Genomic DNA, 23,865 nt, shown 5'->3' with positions numbered 1-23,865 from the left:
TCCTAGGATACTTTATGGTAGATATCGACTTAAAAGATGCATACTATTCAGTACCCATTCATAAAAGATTTTCGGAGATACCACAATTTACCTGGATGGGGTAACTATGGCAGTATATATTATTGACAATGGCTAATATGAGCCAAAACTGTTTTCCAAGATATTCAAACCAGCCCTGACACCATTAAGGAACATATCGTCATGGCTTGTCTCAATGATATTAACGACAGACAAATCCATGGAAATAGCTAAATCAGCAGCATTAGCTACTAAAACCTATTTAGCCTGGGCTCTGTCATACAATCCAGATAAATCTACGTTGACACCATCCACAACTATGGACTATCTGGTATTCAATTAACACTACCCACTCATCTATAACATTGCCATAAGGAGAGTCAGCGTATGACACAACCTGTAACAATTAATGGTAACAATCAACCAACCATTCAACAAAGTGGCAAGAGTAATTGGGAGTTAGTAGCAGCATTACCAGCTACTTAACTTGAACCTTTCCATTAGAGCTAAGGTGCTAGTGTTTAAACTAAATACCCATACCCAGAACAGGGGGTAAATGGACTAATCTGGAGTCGTCATCACTACAGACACTGGGCATAAAACCTAGTTGGAAATATTGAGTACGTTCTATGGGTAAAAGCATATTATTCAGTAGTGCACCATTTTGCATTTTCGTTGATAAATTAACAACATCACAGTGGTGACAAATACCAAACCACTTGGGCGGAATAAAATCGATATCATGTGACAATTTATTTAACAATTGGTAACCGTATGTCAGAATCAGAATCAGAATGCTTTATTGTCATTGCATGTGTCACATACAACGAGATTACTGTGTCTCTCCATTTAAAAGAACTTCAAACATTCACATACTCATACCTTTTACACTCCCTCCCTCCCCAAACCCACCCATGGATTCACATTTACATAAATTAACACTGTCTCCCACCCCCCCTCCTTCCCCATAACCCGCTCCCGAGACAGAGTTCAGTTCCAAGATTGCTGATGGGTAAAAGCTGTTCTTGAGTCTGGCAGTGCGTGACTTTAGCGACCTGTACCTTTTTCCTGAGGGCAGCAGTGTGAAAAGGTGGTGACAAGGGTGTGTAATGTCTTTCACGATATTACAGGTCCTGCTGCGGCATCTGGAGTGGTAAATGTCCTCCAGAGGGGGCAGGGGGAGACCAATGATACCCTGGGCAGTTTTTATCACCCTCTGGAGAGCTGCTCTGTCAGCTGCTGAACAGTTCCCAAACCAGGCAGTTATGCAGTAAGTCAGTATGCTTTCTACCGAACAGCGGTAGAAAGACTCCAGCAGTTTAGCAGACAGATGGGCCTTCCTCAGTGTTCTGAGGAAGTAAAGTCTCTGTTGCGCCTTTTTTACAACTGCAGCAGAGTTCACAGACCATTTAAGATCCTCACTGATGTTGATCCCCAGAAATTTAAAACTAGGCACCCTCTCCACCTCCTCGCCCCCTATCTCCAGTGGCCTGAGCTCCGCTCTATGTCGCCTGAAATCAGTGATGATCTCCTATGTCTTTTTAGTGTTCAGAGAGAGATTGTTGTGAGCACACCACTCAGAAAGTCTGTGCACCTCCTCTCTATAGGCGACCTCGTTCCCATTTGAGATGAGCCCCACCACGGTTGTAGAGGAGCAGACTGAGCACACACAGCCCTGCGGTGCTCCTGTGCTGAGGGTCAGGGATGCCGAGGTGTAGGGTCCAAGTCTCACCGTCTGTGGGCGTTCACTGAGAAAGTCCAATATCCACCGACACAGTTGACTGCTGAGGCCAAGGTCTAGCATTTTTGTGATCAGCTTGCTGGGTATGATTGTATTAAAAGCTGAGCTGTAATCAACAAAAAGCATCCTGACATATGTCGTCAAACATATTCGACCATCAGCAACTTACCTACCAGGTGAGCTAAATACTGTAAACAGACATATTAAACCAAAGTATTTGCTGAAATTACAAAGCAATATGGAACACCAGATATCGATTTCCTTGTATTCCAATTGAATCACCACGTACCGATGTATGTCGCATGGAACCAGACCTTGAGGCAGCGGCAATGGATACATTCCCACTGAACTGGGGGGGGGGGGGGGGGAATCTAATCTCTATGTTCTCCCCTTTTCTACCTCATCAGTCAGGTACTACGGCCTCATCAGTCGGGTACTACGCAAAATACAGATGGACTCTGCTTCAGGTATTTTGATAGTACCCGACTAAACCCACAGTCATGGTTCCCAGTGGCCCTCGACATGGTCATCAAAACCCTAATGATTTCCCAGTAGCCCAGACATATCAACTCACCCAGCATCAGGCATAAGCCACCCATGCCACGATAAATTAAACTACTGGGTTGCAGATTTGAAAAGACCACTGCTGGGCCTGGGTTGCAGAATTGGGAGACCACTGCTGGGCCTGGATTTGTCAGACAGCACTATCGACACGATGACAGCATCCCATCGCATATCCACTAGAGAACATACTTGGCAAACATCAAGAAGTGGGAAGATACTGTTCAAATACAGGAACTACATATTCAACTACAACAAAACCTGTACTGGAGTTCCTGGCAGGTCTTCACCACAATGAAGGACTCAGCTACTGCGACATCAACACAGCCAGAAGTGCTCTGTCAGCCTACTTAACTCAGGCACCAGGACAACAGGCCTTAGGGTACCACCCACTGGTGATCAAACTCTGGAGAGGCATATTCAACTCTAATCCCCCAGACCTAGGTACACCAAAATCTGGGATGTCAGTGTGGTCCTGACGTACCTTAGAGGATGGTCACCAGCCAGGTCCCTCACCCTGGAACAGCCTACCCTGAAGACGGTCATGCTGATGGCCTTGTCTCAGCACAAAGAGTCCAGTTCCTCCATCTACTACGATTGGACAAACATGGTTATAACACTAGACCGTGTTACATTTACCATTCAGGAGCTGGTCAAACAGAGCAGACCAGGAACATCAGGTCCAGTCATGGAATTCCGGGCACACCCACCTGAACCACGGTTATGTGTTATGACCCACTTATTGAATTACATCGACACAATAAGAAATCCCCGAGGGAGAGAAAAAGCCTTATGGGTCAGCCACAAGAAACCTCATGGTCGGGTGACGAGCCAAACTATCTCAAGTGGCTCAAGCAGGTACTGGGAGTTACTGGAGTAAATACTAACGTGCATAAATCTTACTCCACCAGGGCAGCATCCACATCGGTGACTAAGAGGATGGACGTGCCTATGGACCACATCCTGGCTACAGCGGGGTGGTCTAGGGAGTATATGTTCCAAACTTTTATAACAAGCCGCTGGCAGAACCTGTATCGTTTGCAGAAAAAGTATTAGAATCTGCAAATATTTAATTTAAGCCCGGGGGAGCATTTTGGTCTTGTTATTGTTAATAACACCATTATTGTTTTACAAACAGATCCATGGTTGATTACGATAACATACTTCCTCCCTCGAATGACTTCGGCAGCGAGTGAAGTATGAACTGTTACATGGTTTGAAATCACAGAGCTTTAAAATCTTCATGTAGTCACTCATGTGACTCCGAAGTAAAATAGTAAGATTAAATGAGAACTTACCAGTTTGAAGTTTGATCTGTATTTTATGAGGAGTTACGATGAGGGATTACGTGCCCTCCGCTCCCACCCTCAATTATAGAGATCAACTGGTAATTAAGTTCTCCTTTTCTTTACTATGTTTATTTCAATGATTGTGTCTTCTGTGATTCCACACCGCTGCTTTTAAGTATGTCGCGCATGCGTGCTGGACGGGTTCTTCACGTAACTCCTCATAAAATACAGATCAAACTTCGAACTGGTAAGTTCTTGTTTAATCTTACTATTTTATACAACTCTATAAGATCATCCCTCATCCTCTTGCGCTCCATGGAATAGAGACCCAGCCTGCAAAAATCTCTGCCTATAGCTCCGACCCTCGAGTCCTGGCAACTTCCTCGTAAAGTCTTCTCTGCCCTTTCCAGCTCGACAAGATCTTGACATTTCAAAGCAGACCAAGCCAGCTGTCAAAACTAATCTGAGCGTTTGTCGGCACTGGGCCTGTACTCGCTGGAGTTTAGAAGGATGAGGGGAAGACTTCATTGAAACTTACCGAACAGTGGTAGGCCTGGATAGAGTGGATGTGGAGAGGATGTTTACACTAGTGGGAGAGTCTAGGACCAGAATTAAAGGGCGTTCCTTTAAGAAGGAGATGAGGAGGAACTTCTTTAGTCAGAGGGTGGTGAATCTGTGGAATTCATTGCCACCGAAGGCTGTGGAGGCCACAAGTCAGAGGATATTTTTTACGGCAGAGATAGATAGGATCTTGATTAGTACGGGTGTCAGAGGTTATGGGGAGAAGGCAGGAAAATGGGATTAGGAGGGAGAGATAGATCAGCCATGATTGAATGGCGGAGTAGACTTGTTGGGCCGAATGGCATTCTACTCCTATCACTTATGACCTTATGAATGGTTGTTGGGAAGAAGTTACTCTTGTTCATTTAACCTACAAACCCGCACGCGTTTGGGATGTGGGAGGAAGCCGGAGTACCCGGGAGAAATCCACGCGGTCACAGGTAGAACGTGCAAACTCCACATACTGATGCCACAGACGACTGTGGAGGCCAAGTCAATGGATATTGTTTAATGTGGAGATTGACAGATTCTTGATTAGTGCATGTGTCAGGGGTTACGGGGAGAAGGCAGGAGAATGGGGTTAGGAGGGAGAGATAGATCAGCCATGATTGAATGGTGGAGTAGACTCGATGGGCCGAATGGCCTAATTCTGCACCTATTATTTATGATCCACCAAACACAATCTACATTGGGATACAAAGCGACTGAACTTTTGGTTCACGCCACACGTCTCACTCAGCGCCTAATATGACAACAATGCCCCTTTGCAATGCAATGCAAACATCATAGATAAAGTAAATCATTTGATTTGACTTCATTCCAAATCACACTGACTCCCATCTGATTTGTATTTTGCTTCCTATATAGGTCAGAGATGTGCAGGAGGATATGTGTTGTATTACAAGATTTTACAGACACAGAGTAGCAATGTTACAAAATTTTGAGATTTTAAAAATCAAGTCTAATTTATCCCATCAGATAAAGCATAAAAATAAGTTTAATTTGACACCTAATTCACTTTCATATCTCAAGTATTTAAAAAGTTATGGCCATTTTCATACTCGGAAATGAGCATCTTGTTCCCTATTGATTTTCTATGGACATAACAAAAAAGTTGTGATCGTGAACAGTCAAAAGCCCATAACTTTCTTAAAAATTAAGAGAACTGAATGAAATTTTCAGTTATCATAGATTGAAGCATTCTGAAACAAATATAAAATAATCTTACTTGGATGACCTGAAATTAAAGCATATAATTAGTTAGTTACCTAATTGTAGCTAATTTCAGACTTCAATTACTAGATCTAAACATCTATCCATTTCTTAATAAATGATTAACATTTTTAAATAGCCTAAATGTCCAAATAATATTCACAAATAATTCACAATAAAACATGATTTTTAAATCTCATTTACATTAATTTATAGGCCAAATGGAAGGAATTCAGTGTTCAATTGCTGTAAATAAATGCCCATTTAAATCAGCTTTCCAGTGGGTCCCTGTGGAACGCGCTGGTTTAGAACGTTCACATTGTGGTAGATTTGTGCCCCAAATGCCCAGAAAAATACTGCGCGATATAATGGGCCCAAAATGAGCTACTCGCAATATTAAACTTTGTATAAAGGGATCTTTAGAAGCCCTTTTTAATGTAAAAATATACAACCTACCTTCAGCTGTCTGCTTTATGAGACCCTGCGGTTGCTGGCGGTCGCGGGTTTAGAGATTGATTTTTAAACTACTATAACTATTATTCAAGGCCTTTAAACCTAATAATAGCTTTTGCGACGGGGTCTTTCAGCGATTTTTCGTTAATAATTAACTAGGCTGAACATCTTCGATTTGAACAGCCTAGAGAAAATCGCGTTTTAAACCCGCCCCCTCTAAACGGCGCCAAAATCGCGCACACCCGCAGCGGCAGGTTTTCAAAGACGCTTCAGGTAGGCTTTGCAACATACCTACACAGAGTCGTACAGCACAGAACAAGGCCCTTCGGCCCATCTCGTCCATGCCGACTAAAGGGCCTGTCCCACTTGGGCGTCATTTGTGAGTCATTTACGCGACAGGCCGGTAGTGAGTGTCGCGCGACTGTTGCGTGAAACCGTCTAGCAGTACGACAGTCGCGCGCCAAGTGCTCTTGAAGGCGCTGCTACTTTTGGTAGCCATTCGCGATGTCGTTCGTTCTTAGTCCGATCTCCGTGGCAAGGATTTTCCCAGTGAAAATTAAAGATACGATGGTGAAAATTTTTTCAAAACTACGCGCGCGTTATAACTGGATGGTCAGGTGGTGCAGCGCTCAAATGACGCGCAAATGGCGCGCCAACGGCATATACGGATGGCGTATGGTTACGGACGTTGACACATAATAAATTAGCATAGGCAACGTTCGTGCGTCACCGTGCGTAACCATGCGTCACCACACGCTACACGTACGCCATCAGTATGTCAGCGTGCGCAAGGGATATGTGACCCAGGTGGCGCGCGAGGATTTTGAGCATCCCAAAATCCTGGGGCGCCGCGCGTTACTGCGCGTCACTGCATACGCCACCCCGCCTCACCACACGCCATGAGCGCTTCACGACGCGCCGACCAATTTTTAGGATGTCGCGTAAACAATGCGCAAATGACGCCCAAGTGGGACTTCAGACCCTTAAGAAGTCTGAAGGAGGGTCTCGACCCGAAACGTCACCCATTCTTTCTCTCCAGAGATGCTGCCTGTCCCGCTGAGTTACTCCACCTTTTTGTGTCTATCTCCGAATAAGATTACCCATCAAGGCTTGTCCCACCTGCCTGCATTTGGCCCATATCCCTCTATACGCCTCCTATCCATGTATATATCCAAAGATCTTTTGAATGCTGTTATAGTCCCTGCCTCAGCTACCTCCTTTGGCAGCTCGTTCCATACACCCACTGTGTGAAAAAAATCCACCTCCGGTTACTTTCCCCTCTCGCCTTAAACCTATGACTTCTGGTTCTTGATTCCCCTCGTGTGTGTAAAAGACTCTATCTATTCCCCTCATGATTGTGCACCTCTCTAAGATCACTGCTCTTCCTCATGCACTCCAAGGAATAAAGTCCTAACCTGCCCAAACTCTCCCGAGAGATCAGGCCCTCAGGTTCTGGCGACAACATTCCCTTATACATTTATTGACATCACGTGGAATATGCTAAACGTTAATATCGACACTTTGTGTTACAGCAACCAGAATAAACATACGCAGCTGACGGCAAACTTGGCGCCTTTATATTGAAGGCAATTTAAACAAATGGAAATGAAAGAATCTTATTGCCTGACGGCACGGTGGCGCAGCGGTAGAGTTGCTGCCTCACAGCACCAGAGACCCGGGATCGATCCTGACTGTGAGTGCTGTCTGTGTGGAGTATGCACGTTCTCCCCGTGACTGCGTGGGTTTTCTCCAGGTGCTCCGGTTTCCTCCCAGACACGTGGATTTGTAGGTTAAATGGCCCTCTGTAAATGTGTGCAGGGAGTGGATGAGAAAGTGGGATAACATAGACCGAGATGAACGGGTCGGCATGGACTCAGTGGGCCGAAGGGCCTGTTTCTACTCTGTCCCTTTCTATTCAAAATCATTTTAATTGTCATGTGTACCAACAACAGAACGATTAAATTCTTACCTGCTGTAGTCCGTGCCGACCGACATTCGCCCCTCTACACTCATTCCATCCCACACACCAGGGACAATTCACAGAAGCCAATTAACCCACAAGCCTGCATGTCGTTGGAATGTGGGAGGAAACCGGCGCACCTAGACAAAACCCACGTGGGCACAGGGAGAATGTGCAAACTCCGTACAGACAGCACCCATGGTCAGGATGGGACCCGGGCCTCTGGCCCTGTGAGGCAGCAACTCTACCGCTGCGCCTCTAGTGTGCAGTAATTGACAAGGGAGTGGGAACGTGTGTGACCAGGTGATCGATGGTCGGCATGGACTCGATGGGCCGAAGAGCGTCTGTTCACGCTGAACCTCTAGAACTAGACCAAACTAAAGATAATAAAAGAAAACGAGCATATTTAAGCTTCCTGAATCAGATGTGGAATAATTTGTCAACTTTGGACACTTTGCTGTTATTTGATTCAGTAAATCATTGTTTGAGGAATTTCAAAGATACTGCAGTCACGTTGATGAATCTATTCAAAAAGAATCTTCATCACAAACTTGAAAGCAGAATCTATAATGGTACGTAACCTTGGTGCTTCCTTTTACACCATGGGGCATGATATCTTACTGAGTACAATACACCGCATACTACCTCCACGGGCAGGTCTAATAATACTAGTCAACCAGTCATCGTTTAACCTTTCCAATAGCAACAATTTCCATGGAAACACTAACTCATGGCAAAGCCCTTTGTGGCTGAGATTTCTTCATTTAGTTTAGAGACACAGCGCAAAAACAGGCCCTTCGGCCCACCGAGTCTGCACTGACCCCATACATTAACATTAACATTATCCGACACACACCAGGGACAATTTACGCATACGCCGCGCCAATTAATGTACAAACCTGCGCGTCTTTGGAGTGTGGGAGGGAACCGAAGATCTCGGGGAAATCCCACGCAGGTCACGGGGAGAACGTACAAACTCCGTACAGACAGCACCCATGGTCAGGATCGAACCCGGGTCTCCGGCGCTGCAAGCGCTGTATGGCAGCAACTACCGCTGCGCCACCGTGCCGCCGACTGTTCTATTCAGCCTCAGATTTTGCACCAGAATCTTTAGACTTTAGAGGTGCAGTGCGGAAACAAGCCCTCAACACCCCCCCCCTCCCCCCGTGTCCGCGCCGCCCAGCGATCCCGCTGAACACCAACGCCATCTCGCACACTAGGGACAGAGTGTAGGATCCCGCAGTTCCATGTTTCTACACGGTCGCATTAAACGTTGGACGAGGCCGTAGGAAGCATTCTATCCGGGTGCATCACAGCACAGTTTGGGAACAGCTCCATCCAGGACCTCAAGAGATTGCCGAGAATTGTGGAATGCATTCTTAATGTTCACTCATCATTGGCCTACTGATGCAGTGTATGACGCCTAGACTCGGTTCCACGGCATGAAATCACAGAGCTTTAAAATCTTCACGTAGTCACTCACGTGACTCCGAAGTAAAATAGTAAGATTCATCAATCAATCAATCAAGCACTTTATTCATCCCCAAGGGGCAATTTAAAGGGCGCATTACAGTAGCTTTTTAAAAAAAAAGAAAGGGACACAATCAACGAAGAGACAAACATTCAAAGCTACTCTCTGCACCGACCGGTCGACCGCACGAGCAGTGACCCGGCAAGGATTGGGTTGTCAGCAGCGATACAATAATAAAGAACACACAATAAAACTGTAACACAAACATCCACCACAGCATTCATCACTGTGGTGGAAGGCAGAAACATTTGGCCAGTCCTCCTCCATTTCCCCCCGTGGACAGGACCAGAGTCCAGAGTCAGTCCAGGATCGGCTCTTCCCCACCGGAGACCGCGGCTTTAGATTGTTGTAGGCCGCAGGCCGGCGGTCAAGATTTAAAGTCCCCGCCGCAGCCAGAAGCACCGTAGACTGTAGGGCCGGCGGTCGAAGCTCCCCTCCCGGGGTGATGGTAAGTCCATGCTGGCCCCGCGGTAGAAGTTGGCCGCGGGCCAGCAGTGATGGCTTCTTCTTCCCCCGGGTCCCCCACGAGGGATCCCGGGCTGTAGACGCCGCACCAGCTGGAGCTCTGCAGACCGCGGCTTCAGGCTGCGACTTCAGGCTGCCGGCAGCCCCGGGCCAGCGAAACGGAGCGCTCCCCTCCAGCGAGGCCCAGCGAGGGTTCACCCGCTCCACATCGAGAGTCCACGCTGCGCCCGCCGCTGAAGCCCCGGGCGCGTCTCCGGGAAAGGCCGCGCCGATCCTTGATGTTAGGCCACGGGGGAGGCGACCTGTAAAAAGTCGCCTCTCCATGGAGGAGGCAACCGAAGCGGTTTCCCCCTCACCCCCCCACACCACCCCCCACACAAAACACACAAAGAAACATTAAATACAGACTTTAAAACATACCAAAAATAAAAAAAAGTTGAAAAAACTGACGCACTGCTGACATGGCTGCTGCCAGAACAGCGCCCCCGGAGTAAGTAAACGAGAACTGACCAGTTTGAAGTTTGATCTTTATTTTATGAGGAGTAACGTTGAGGGATTACGTGCCCTCTGCTCCCAGCCCTCTATCATAAAGCCCAACAGGTATTATGGTTCTCTTATCTTACTACGTTCAGTTCAACAACTGTTTTCTGTGATTTCACACCGCTGCTTTGAAGATTGACACACATGCGTACTGGACGGGGTTCTCCACGTAATCCCTCAACGTTACTCCTCATAAAATAAAGATCAAACTTCAAACTGGTAAGTTCTCGTTTAATCTTACTATTAAATTGAATAGATTGAATTGAATAGAATAGAATTGAATTGAATTGAATAAATTATATTAGCCGAGTATGTACACATACAAGGAATTTGCCTTGGTGCTTTGCTCGCAAGTAACAACACGATATACAGTGTTGCTAAAGCCAGTAATGTCCGATCAAAGATAGTCTGAGGGTCACCAATGAGGTAGATAGTAGTTCAGGACCGCTCTCTAGTTATGGTAGGATGATTCAGTTGCCTGATAACAGCTGGGAAGAAACATGGTTCATTAATCTTGAATTGTGATTGATTATTAATTTAAGATAACACTGCCAGGAGAAGTAAAGGATAGACGGTAATGGGATCCTGAAGGTTGGCACAAATTAACTTCATCCGAGCCGGCTTCCCTAAGGATTTGTTATGAGACTTAAATCACACTGCATTTGCTAAGACTTCCATTCTTCACATTTGTCATCAATGCTTTCATTAAACACGGCTTCTTAAACAAATTGTAACTTAGTGTGTCCTTGTAATGGTCCTGGACAAACGTGCTGAAGAAAATGGAACTCCGTGCAGCTCCAGCTCTTGTACATTGTGCAGTTCTGCCCCAGAGTCCAATGGTCACCAATGAGGTAGACGGCACTTCAGGAGAGAGGTCCTGAACGACTATCTGCCTCAGTGGTGACCCTCGGACTATCCTTGATTGGACTTTGCAGGCTTTACCTTGCACTAAACGTTATTCCCATATCATGTGTCTATACACTGTGGACGGCTCGATTGTAATCATGTGTTGTCTTTCCGCTGACTGGATAGCACGCAACAAAAGCTTTTCACTGTACCTCGGTACATGTGACTATAAACTACACTGACCTGAGCTCTATAAGATTGTCCCTCAGCATGGAAACAGGCCCTTTGGCTTGGATAGAGTGGATGTGGAGAGGATGTTTCCACTAGCGGGAGAGTCTAGGACCAGAGGTCACTGCCTCAGAATTGAAGGATGTTCCTTTAGCAAGGAGATGAGGAGGAATTTATTTTGTCAGAAGGTGGTGAATCTGTGGAATTCTTTGCCACAGAGGGCTGTGGAGGCAAAGTCAGTGGATATATTTAATAGACAATAGACGATAGACAATAGGTGCGGTAGTAGGCCATTCGGCCCTTCGAGCCAGCACCGCCATTCAATGTGATCATGGCTGATCATCCCCAATCAATACCCCGTTCCTGCCTTCTCCCAATATCCCCTGACTCCGCCATCTTTAAGAGCCCTATCTAGCTCTCTCTTGAAAGCATCCAGAGAACCTGCCTCCTCTGCCCTCTGAGGCAGAGAATTCCACAAACTATTTAAGGCAGACAGATAAATTCTTGATTAGTACGGGTGTCAGGGGTTACGGGGAGAACGCAGGAGAATTAGGTTAGGAGGGAGAGATAGATCAGCCGTGATTGAATGGCAGTGTAGATGATGGGCCGAATGGCCTAATTCTGCTCCTATTACTTTTGGCCTTATGAATATCTAATGAATAATAGAAGCTATATATGTTTTAACATATTCCACAAACTTATTCCAAGCTTTTTATTATTCTGTACGTTTCAACGAGGTCCCCTCCTCATTCTTCTAAACTCCAGCGAGTACAGGCCCAGTGCCGACAAACGCTCATCATATGTCAACCCACTCATTCCTGGGATCATTCTGGTAAACCTCCTCTGGACCCTCCCCAGAGCCAGCACATCCTTTCTCAGATATGGTGCCTAAAATTGCTCACAATATTCCAAATGCGGTCTGACCAGCGCCTTATAGAACCTCAGCTTTACATCCCTGTTTTTGTATTATAGACATTAGACAATAGGTGTGGAGGAGGCCATTCGGCCCTTCGAGCCAGCACCGTCATTTAATGTGATCATGGCTGATCATCCCCAATCAGTACCCCGTTCCTGCCTTCTCCCCATATCCCCTGACTCCGCTATCTTCAAGAGTCCGATCTAGCTCTCTCTTGAGGCTATTCTAGTCCTCTTGAAATAAATGGTTTGCCGTCATTACTACCACTAGTTAATTGGCCTGGTAAATGTAAAAAATTATCCCTCGTGGGTGTTAGTGTGCGGGGATCGCTGGTCGGCATGGACCCGGCGGGCCGAAGAGCCTGTTTCCATGCCGTATCTCTAAAGCCAAGTCTAAAGAAGGCTCCGTGACGATGGCTCGGGCAATAACAAACTCTATCCTTGAAGCTACAAAGAGAAAGCTCCCTCAATGTCGAACAAAATTTCCAAACCTATTGAAGAAGAACACATCTTTACCTGTGTAATGACGTGACCTGAACTCCATGTGCTAATCTGTGAAACTAGTTATTGAAGTTTCAGAGAAATATTGTGCTTCTGTAACTCTGATTCATAATTCCCTTTCTGTCTCGGTGCTACTGCCAGGGTTATCCAGTGCTGATGTCAGTGCTACAGTATTCAGTCTTGTTGTATTACCTATAATCACTACCAGCGCAGGTTTCATTTCATTGACAGTACTAGATGTGACAGGTGATTGACAATCGGGCTGTAAATTAATAACTTGGCACAGATTTCTTTTCCCCCTCTTTGGTGGCACAACAGCTGCTGACAAGTATAACAGAGGCGACTGTCTGCAGCAATCACTCGTCTCGTTGATGAAACCACAGAGAGAGGTTTTCGAAACATCATTCCGAGGGGGTCAGTTAACCAATAACGAAAAGAAAAAAAATTGAATTTGTATGGAATCTTTCACCGTTTCAAATCAGGCCAAAGTAACTTAAGCCGATGAAGTGTTCAAGAAGGAACTGCAGATGCTGGAATATCGAAGGTAGACAAAAATGCTGGAGAAACTCAGCGGGTGCAGCAGCATCCATGGAGCGAAGGAAATAGGCAACGTTTCGGGCCAAAACCCTGAAGGCAATAGGCAACGTTTCGGGGCGAAACCCTGAAGGAAATAGGCAACGTTTCGGGCCGAAACCCTGAAGGGTTTCGGCCCGAATCGTCGCCTATTTCCTTCGCTCCATGAATGCTGCTGCACCCGCTGAGTTTCTCCAGCATTTGTGTGTACCTTCTGCCGATGAAGTGTTGTTACAGCGGTAGTAGAGGGAACAGAGCAACCGATGTTCGGTGGAGTTGCTGCCTCACAGAGCCAGAGAACCCAAGTTCGATCCTGCCTTCTGGTGCTGCCTGCACGGATCCCAGCACAAAGGTCATATGCTGAGAGAACGGAGCGGCTGGGCTTGTACACTCTGGAGTTTAGAAGGATGAGAGGGTATCTCATTGAAACATATAAGATTGTTAAGGGCTAGGATAAACTAGAGGCAGGAAACATGTTCCCGATGTTGGGGGAGTCCAGAACCAGGGGCCACAGTTTAAGAATAAGGTGTGAGCCATTTAGAACGGAGACGAGGAAACACTTTTTCTCACAGAGAGTGGTGAGTCTATGGAATTCTCTGCCTCAAGAGAGAGCTAGATAGGGCTCTTAAAAATAGCGGAGTCAGGGGATATGGGGAGAAGGCAGGAACGGGGTACTGATTGTGGATGATCAGCCATGATCATATTGAATGGCGGTGCTGGCTCGAAGGGCCAAATGGTCTACTCCTGCACCTATTATCTATTGTCTATTGTCTATTGACCAGATTGTGCACATATCACCAAACATGTCCATTTAGACTTTACTTTAGACCAGGGGTCTCTAAACTATGGCCCGTGGGCCACGTCCGGCCCCCTTGGGTCAGGCTATTGCCGCCCTGCATCGGGGGGGGGGGGGGGGGAGCGCCCTGGAGCCGGGAGAGGGAGAGGCCGTGGGTACCCAGCGTGGTGTCTCCTCGCCCCCGGTCACCGCACCAGCTGCAACCCGGGGGCCTGGAGATGGCATAGAAGACGGGGCCCGCGATAGTTTACATTGAGACAGATATAGAGAGAGAGACAGAGAGAGAGACAGAGAGAGAAGGACAGAGAGGGAGAGAGAGAGAGACAGAGAGAGAGACAGACACAGAGAGAGAGAGACAGAGAGAGAGAGACATTACATTTATAAAACTGACATTTATTTATGTTTTCCTACGGCCCGCAAAAATGTGCGAAATATATAATGTGGCCCTCATACTGAAAGGTTTGTAGGCCCCTGCTATAGACTTTAGCGAATTCTCTGAACAACTTGGGGAACTGTAGAGTGTGGAATTCTTCCAAGATCACGATCAAGGCTTTCACCTCGTGTACAATGTAGGATGTTGAAATTAATCCAATATTTACCAATAATCAGGAAAATCAAAGACGACAAGAATGCAACAAACTGTTGAAAGATTTCCCACATTGTTTTTGAAATGGTTTCCCCATCACTCAATGGGTGAGTTGCTCCCTCCTTCACAAGTCATGGATGTGCAGTATCATTCCCAAGGCATCTCATCCAAAAGCTGGAACAAAACTGGGACTCGGAAGGAATTTCCAACTGGCAGCCAACTTGCTTTGTCCAGTTGAAGTCCTACCTCCATATCTTTGAACAGCTGAAACCTCAAATACAATCTCACATATTGCAAACCGTTCACCTTCATGAGCTTCCAATATCACGATATATTTGCCACTCAAGGATGCCAATAATCATCGATTTCCCTGATCGCCGCCCATAGACCAGATTGTGCAGATATCACCAGATATGTCAGGGTGGGAGATTGCAACCTTCACGGGATCCGCGCTGTTCTCGACGAATGCAATCAACCCGACATGCACAATCAAATAAGATCAAATGGAACGAGTTATAACCATATAACCATATAACCATATAACAATTACAGCACGGAAACAGGCCATCTCGACCCTTCTAGTCCGTGCCGAACACATAATCTCCCCTAGTCCCATATACCTGCGCTCAGACCATAACCCTCCATTCTTTTCCCATCCATATAACTATCCAATTTATTTTTAAATGATAAAAACGAACCTGCCTCCACCACCTTCACTGGAAGCTCATTCCACACAGCTACCACTCTCTGAGTAAAGAAGTTCCCCCTCATGTTACCCCTAAACTTCAGTCCCTTAATTCTCAAGTCATGTCCCCTTGTTTGAATCTTCCCTACTCTCAGTGGGAAAAGCTTTTCCACGTCAACTCTGTCTATCCCTCTCATCATTTTAAAAACCTCTATCAAGTCCCCCCTTAACCTTCTGCGCTCCAACGAATAAAGCCCTAACTTGTTCAACCTTTCTCTGTAACTTAGTTGCTGAAACCCAGGCAACATTCTAGTAAATCTCCTCTGTACACTCTCTATTTTGTTGACGAGTTGTCCTACAAACTTTAGGCTGTGCGCGCCCATACACAAGAAGACCAGATGTCCATTACTGTGAACAACTCAGAGAACAGTAGAGTCTGGAATTCTTCCGAGATCACGATAAGGGCATTCCGCTGAAGTACAAAGTAGGATGTTGGAATTGATCCAATATTTGTCAGTAATCGGGAAAATCAAAGACGACAAGAATGCAAGATCTCCCACATTTTTTATAAATGGTTTCTCTATCATTCAATAAAAATAGTTTGTGCTTGCCTTCACAAGGTATGGGACAGCAAGGGGAAATTCAAGGCATCTCATCCAGAAGCTGGAATGAAACTGAGTTTCGGAAGGATTTGCCAACTGGCAGCCAATGTGCTTTGTTCAGTTGTAGTCCTACCTCCATATCTTTGAACAGCTTAAATACAATCACATCTATTGTAAACCATTCAGCTTCACGAGCCTCTAATATTACTATATTTGCTACTCGAGGATGCTGGATGAAGATAGTACAAGATTCATCTCAGTCACATTAGGCAAGGATACAACAAGCCTTCATTGGGCACAGATCAGTTATTTTTCCATCGTGCCTCACCAGCCCCGCGATAAACACAATGACTTCTTGTTGACAAATTCCATCAGAAGGTTGACCCACCAGAATGGGAAATCCCGTTTCTGACATGGCATCTTCTGTCAAAAGCCGACCAATGAATATTAACTTTCTCAATAACACTTAAGGGCCTGTCCCACATTCACAACCTAATTCACGACCTTTTTTACACGTGGACATTTTTCATCAGGCTAGAAAAAACGCCCCGACCTACTTGATGCCACGAGTACCTACGACTAGCATCACGGCCTGCTACAACCATCCTACGACCTTGTGACGACCATGCTGCGAGTATGAGTCAAGGGCAAACTCGGCAGAGGTCGTGAATTAGGTCGTGGAAGTGGGACAGGCCCTTAACAAACGCCTTGAGTATTCTAGAAAGGCGCTATATAAATCCCATCCATTATTATTAATAAAGCAACATCATCAAGCTGAGCATTCCATGCAGAAATTGGATGAAGGCAGGGATATTCCTGAAGAGCTCATTTCAAGTTTATCTAGGAAGCAGGGGCAGAAATTGATTTCAAATTTATTTGGCAAAGTACTAAATAAGAAAAATATTATTTCCACTCTTTACCTTAAGATGTCTTCACCCCCTCTTTTGCTTCAGTTGGGAGTGGACTGGTGACGTTCCAAGTGTCCTCACTGATACCTTTGCTATCTAGGCAGAAAAATCAATGAGAATAAAGTTTAGAATTAAATTACCATTAATTACAAATAACAGCAGATTTTTTTTGCAAAGTTCAGTGCACATGTTAAACACCAGTCATTTTAATGAAGCCCATGTCCCGACTTGCTATAATGCTAAAAGGATTTCCAAGCCGTACGTACAAATGCACCACGAGGAAGATGTTTTGTTCGACAATAAAAATATGGTAGCACCAATCTCATTTTAAAATAGACACCATGTTTCTGAAGTCACAGCAGGCTCCTGAAGTTGGCAGTGAACAACATTGGTATCTCATCTGTCTATGAAGCGCAGGCAAATTAGGAAGGCTTCCAAAAGTCTCTTTGCTCGTGAGTAATGTGCTGTTCTCTCATCCACTTGGAAACTCAAGGGGCACTCTGACCTGGATTGTTGCAGTTTCTGGATTCAGTGCACTCAGACTAATAAGCTTGAGAGTAAAATAATTTCTCTTTTACTCCAGCACAGTTGAAGTCGTTAACAGTCGGACCGTTAAACAATTTGCTCTTCATTAAGGAGGTAGTGCATGTCTTTAAAAAAAATGTGTCTGGTTGGATGACTGTTGGAGGCCATGCAGCAGTCTGGGGCTCAGTTAGACCAGGTCCTGCTGGAGGCCCTGCAGTAGCCTGGGGCTCAGTTAGATCGCCATCTGCTGGAGGCCCTGAAGCAGCCTGGAGCTCAGTTAGACCGGGCCCTGCTGGAGGCCCTGCAGAAGCCTGGGGCTCCATTAGATCAGCACCATTGGAGGCCCTGCAGCAGCCTGGGGCTCAGTTAGATCGCCATCTGCTGGAGGCCCTGCAGAAGCCTGGGGCTCAGTTAGATCGGACCCTGCTGGAGGCCCTGCTGCAGCCTGGGGCTCAGTTAGAACGCCATCTGCTGGAGGCCCTGCAGCAGCCTGGGGGTCCATTAGTCCGGGCGCCGCTCCAAGAGGCCAAGTGCGTGGATTAGACGCAGCCTGCAGTGTCACGCAGCGGTGGAGCAGTGGTGGAGACACCGACAACATCGCCTGGCCAGCCCGACCCCTGTAAATCCCACTCAGTGCCATCACCATGACAACGGACCTTTAAGACCAAGGTAAGACTCCACATTTTTAACAACTTTGAAACTTAAAGGATTGAGGTTGGAGCCGGATAAGTGGCAACTCTTGGGTACGGAGGTACAGGGAAAAAACTTTTGTTTGCATGCTACGCAGTCAAAGAAAAGACTGTACATGAATAACATCAAACCGTCCACAGTGTGCGGATAAAGGATAAACAATTAGTGCAAGATATAACATTGAAGTCTGATAAAGTCTGATTAAAGATATTTCAATGGCCTCCAATGAGGTAGACTAGGGTAATTAGTAATTAGATATACTAGTATAATTGTGCCTAGTGTATAATAGGATTGGCAATGAACTGTATGTAAAACATAATATAATGTATATGTGACATAAAAGTACCATTGAACCATTGAATATTCAATAACTTACACTGTCCATGCCCAATGTATAATTCACAATGTAATATTGTCAAATGAAGAAAGACTGGATAGACTCGGCTTGTACTCGCTAGAATTTAGAAGATTGAGGGGGGATCTTATAGAAACTTACAACATTCTTAAGGGGTTTAGACAGGCTAGATTCAGGAAGATTGTTCCAGATGTTGGGGAAGTCCAGAACAAGGGGTCACAGTTTAAGGATAAGGGGGAAATCTTTTAGGACCGAGATGAGGAAAACATTTTTCACACAGAGAGTGGTGAATCTCTGGAATTCTCAGCCACAGAAGGTAGTTGAGGCCAGTTCATTGGCTATATTTAAGAGGGAGTTAGATGTGGCCCTTGTGGCTAAAGGGATCAGGGGGTATGGAGAGAAGGCAGGTACAGGATACTGAGTTGGATGATCAGCCATGATCATATTGAATGGCGGTGCAGGCTCGAAGGGCCGAATGGCCTACTCCTGCACCTATTTTCTATGTTTCGATGTTTTTATGATGCACTGCCAGACTCAGGAACAGCTTCTTCCCCTCTGTTAACAGGCTTCTGAACGGCCCTTCCATGAGCTAGGGTACTGTCCGAATTCACCTCTACCCCATTGCGGACATTGGACTTTGTCTGTGGAACTGATGCGCTACATTGCTGAGAACTATATTGTGCACTCTGTATCTTCCCCTTTGCTTTACCTGTTGTACTGGAGTTTGAACTGATTGTAACTATATATATATATATAGTATTATCTGATCTGTTTGGCTAGCATGCTCAACAAAGCTTTTGAATGAATGAATGAATGAATGAATGAATATGTTTATGGGCCAAGTATTCACATACAAGGAATTTGCCTTGGTGCTCCGCCTGCAAGTGACAACATGACATACAGTGACAGTTAAGAATGATACACAAAACATTAAACATTCATAATAAAACATTATTGATTAAACATGTGAATTAAATTAAATACCAGAGCAAAAGGAGACTACAGATTGTTGGTTGTTGTACTTTTCATCGTACCTTGGTATAAATGACAATATTAAAACTAAATTTAATACTACACCTTTTTATTTTACCTAATTCGTATGATTAAATGTGACACATGAACCTGGACATACACAACACTCATCTCAACTATAAGCCATGCCTTTTGGTTTCAATATGGACTTTGTTTCTTCTTGTTGCACTAGTATTAGTTATTAAATTATTGCATTTTTGATTATTATATATTATCTGCCTGTTGTGTTCACAAACCTGATGAGTTTCAGGAAGCAAATAAGAATTGTATTGTTCTTTTTTAGTTTAGTTTAGAGATACAGTTCAAAATCAGACCCTTCAGCCCATCGAGTCCGCACCGACCCGCAATTACCCGCAAGTTAAAGCCCCTGTCCCACTGCGGCGACCTAATTGGCGAGTTTAGATGAGTTTGCCCTCGACTCATACTTGCAGCACGGTCGACACGAGGTCCTAGCAGGTCTACGTAACTCTCCTTCATGCTCGAGAGTGGTCTCCGCGTACTCGAGGCCTCAGCTAGGTCGCGGCGTATTTTTCAACATGCTGATGAATGCCCGCGAGTGAAAAAAGGTCGCCATGGAAAAAAATCGATATTTTTTTTACTCGTAGGTTTAGTCGAAGTAGGTCGTAGTAGGTCGGCATGTTAGTCGTAGGTAATAGAGGGTAGTCGAAGGTAGTCGTAGATAGTCTTCATCATTGTCGAAGGGAGGTCGAAGGAGGTCGTCTTCACTCTCCACTATTCGGTGTCCAATTTTCCCGAAGCTAGTTGAAGCTGGTCTTCAACATAGTCGAAGGAGGTCTTCAACATGACACTTTTTCAAACTCTCCTAAACTCTTCTAAACTCGCCAATTAGGTCGCCACAGTGGGACAGCCCCTTAACACTTAACACACACTAGGGACAATTTACAATCTTTACTAAGCTAATTAACCTACAAAACCTGTACGTCTTTGGAGTGCGGGAGGAAACCGGAGCACCCGTAGAAAACCCACGCGGTCACGGGGAGAATATACAAACCGCTGTGCCACCGTGCCTCCCTGTTGCCGAAACATATGACAATTATAAACTCTTGACTCTCTAGACTTAAAAGCTGACCCATCTGCTATTAAACTGTCCCAAATCCGTAATATATTCTTCATGGAGTCACAGAGCCATACAGCATGGAAACGGGCCCTTCTGCCCAACTTGCCCACACCGCCCAACATGCCCCAGCTACATTAAAGGCTCAAAGGTTCAAAGGTCAGTTTATTGTCACATGTACTAATTAAGGTACAGTGATATGCGAATTACCATACAGCCATACCAACAAAAAAGCAACAAGACACACAACTACATAAAAGTTAACGTAAACATCCACCACAGCGGGTTCCACAAATTCCTCACTGTGATGACAATCGACAATAGACAATAGGTGCAGGAGTAGGCCATTCGGCCCTTCGAGCCAGCACCACCATTCAATGTCATCATGGCTGATCATCCCCAATCAGTACCCCGTTCCTGCCTTCTCCCCATATCCCCTGACTCCGCTATCTTTAAGAGTCCTATCTAGCTCTCTCTTGAAAGCATCCCGGGAACCTGCCTCCACCGCCCTCTGAGGCAGAGAATTCCACAGAGAATTCCACAGGTGGAAGGCAATAAAGTCCATTCTTTTTCCCGCTTTGTTCACCCACGGTCGGGGCATCGAAGCTCCCGCAGCCGGCGGTCGAAGTTCCCGCGTTGGGGAGACACTAGCCCCACCTGCCCGTGTTTGGCCCATATCCCTCCAAACCTGTTTTAGAAGGAGCTGCAGGTGCTGGAAAATCGAAGGTACACAAAAATGCTGGAGAAACTCAGCGGGTGCAGCAGCATCTATGGAGCGAAGGAATCGGTGACGTTTCGGGTCGAGACCTTCATTCTGAAGGTGGACAAAAATGCTGGAGAAACTCGGGAACAAAAATGCCGGGTACACGGAACCTCCAAACCTGTCCGTGTACCTGTCCGAGCGTCGTTTGCAGGTTGTTATTGGACCCGTCTCTCCTACCTCTTCCGGCAGATTAACACAAAGATCAACCGGATCATCCGGGTAAATACTACGCTTCAAGATCAAGTCAGGCATGGGGCAGCTTGTGATCAGTGACATTCCACCTGATTCACCAAGCCTGCTCACTTCATGTGGAATACTCTCACTCCATGGCTGGATGAGCAGCCTTCTGTATGTCTTCACAAACTCAACACCATTCACAACAAATCGTAGGTGCAGGAGTAGGCCATTCGGCCCATCGAGTCAGCACCACCATTCAATATGGTCATGGCTGATCATCCAGAATCGGTACCCCGTTCCTGCCCTCTCCCCTTATCCATGGATTACGTTAGCCCTAAGCTCTATATCTAAAGGGCCTGTCCCACTTACGCGACTTTTTCGGCGACTGCCGGCAACCGTCATAAGTCGTTACAGGTCTACCATAGAAAGCATACTCACATTCTCCATGCTTGTCTGGTATGGTCACACAACCTCGCAGGATAAGATTCGGCTGGAGAGAATAGTGCGCCGAGCTTCTAAGATCATCGGTTGCAGCAGACTTCCCTCAGTGACATCACTTTACTCAACAAGACTCACCAGAAAGGCCAAAAAAATCATAGCAGACCACTTTCACCCGGCACATTACCTCTTTAATCTCCTCCCATCAGGAAGGAGATATAGAAGCATTAAAAGTAAAACATCTCGCTTCAAAGACAGCACCTACCTCCAAGCCATCAGGTATTTGAATTTGCACTAATCACTTTGCACTTTCTTTTGCATTTGCACTTACGCTCAACATGACGCTGCTGGGTACTGTCCTTCCTGTATATATTGTCCTTCGTACGGCATTGTCTGTATTATTTATTGTGGTGTATGTGGTGGTTGTATTGTACTGTATTGTATCTGTCTGAGAGCGAACCAAGACACATTCCTATCAACTTGTTGACATGGCAATAAACTTCTTCAATCTTGAATCTTGTTGGAAATAAACTCTTCTTACTAGATGTCGTCGCTGTCGGACGTGGATTCATTGTGCTAGCCGCAACAGGATCATACAGCAGACATTACATATAAACTGGTGTGTGTGTGTGAGATAGTATTAACCTGTGGGGATCGTTGGTCGGTGTGGACTCAGTGGGCCGAAGGGCCTGTTTCCATGCTGTATCTCTAAACTAAACTAAACAGATGAAACCATCCTTGGGACTTTCCTGAAACATCATGAGACGCAGGATTGGCACTGAACCTTGTAGGCAGATGATCAAAAATGTGGTCAAACTGTTTGATAAGATAGAGAGCTAAAGGGCCTGTCCCACTGTACGAGGTAATTCAAGAGTTCTCCCGAGTTCTCCCCTGATTCGAGCTCGTGTAATGTCCGTAGGAGCTCCTGGATGTCACGTAGCGACTCGTACGAGTAACGGTAGGCACTTGGGAAATCCGGTAAACTCGTGACGTTTTTTCAACACTGCGAAAAATGTCCACGAGTAAAAAAATACTCGTGATGAAAAAAATGGTTATTTTTTACTCGTACGAGCCGCTATGTACGTACCCGCTACGTACATTACACGAGGCTCGAATCAGGGGAGAACTCGGGAGAACTCCTGAATTACCTCGTACAGTGGGACAGGCCCTTAAAGGTCTTTAAGCAGTAAAATTTAGAGCCTAGCATTTAGGGACTGGATGCGAAAATGGGACAGTATGAAAAAGCTATCAATGGGCGGCATGGACTCGATGGGCCGAAGGGCCTCTTTCCTTGCTAAACTAAATGTAATAAACAACACAGTATCAAACGGCAACCATGAACATAGAACATAGTGGGTGGGAAGGAACTGCAGATGCTGGTTTATACCAAGTATCGATCTGAAATGTCTCACTATCCTTCTCTCCAGAGATGCTGCCTGACCCATTGAGTTGCTCCAGCATTTTGCGGCTATCTTCAACATAGAACACACAACAGGAGAGTGGCGGTAGGAACTGCAGATGCTGGCTTAAACCGAAGATAGACACAAAGAGCTGGAGTAACTCAGTGGGACAGACAGATTCCTTCTCTCCACAGATGCTGCCTGACCCGTTGAGTTACTCCAGCATTTTGTGTCTATCTTCAACAGAACATTATAGTACAGGAACAGGCCCTTCAGCCCACAAAGCCCGTGCTGTACATGATGCTTGACAATCTGGAACGCTAGTCTTGTGAGAGGGGGAAAAAAAAATCAAACATGCCATGACTAATTTAGAATTGTAAAAGATGATAAATTCTCATAGATGAATGTGCGATCGTGACCAAGGCAGTAGTAACTGCTA

The 23,865-nt window shown here is 45.7% G+C and overlaps 1 protein-coding gene across 4 annotated transcripts in view; it reads right to left on the bottom strand.

Moving 5' to 3' along the window:
* Positions 1-17,060, bottom strand: part of tenm2 (teneurin transmembrane protein 2) — a 1,259,968-nt gene extending 1,242,908 nt beyond the window's left edge. For all 4 annotated transcript variants that reach the window (XM_033029203.1, XM_033029204.1, XM_033029205.1 and 1 more), the window contains exon 1: positions 16,984-17,060. The gene's annotated coding sequence lies outside the window, so the exon portion shown is untranslated. The remainder of the gene's footprint in view (positions 1-16,983) is intronic.
* Positions 17,061-23,865: the final 6,805 nt, after the last annotated feature.

This window comes from Amblyraja radiata, chromosome 11, assembly GCF_010909765.2.
Source record: "Amblyraja radiata isolate CabotCenter1 chromosome 11, sAmbRad1.1.pri, whole genome shotgun sequence".
In the NCBI taxonomy this organism is placed as follows: domain Eukaryota; kingdom Metazoa; phylum Chordata; class Chondrichthyes; order Rajiformes; family Rajidae; genus Amblyraja; species Amblyraja radiata.
This window is presented reverse-complemented; position numbering and strand designations above follow the sequence as displayed.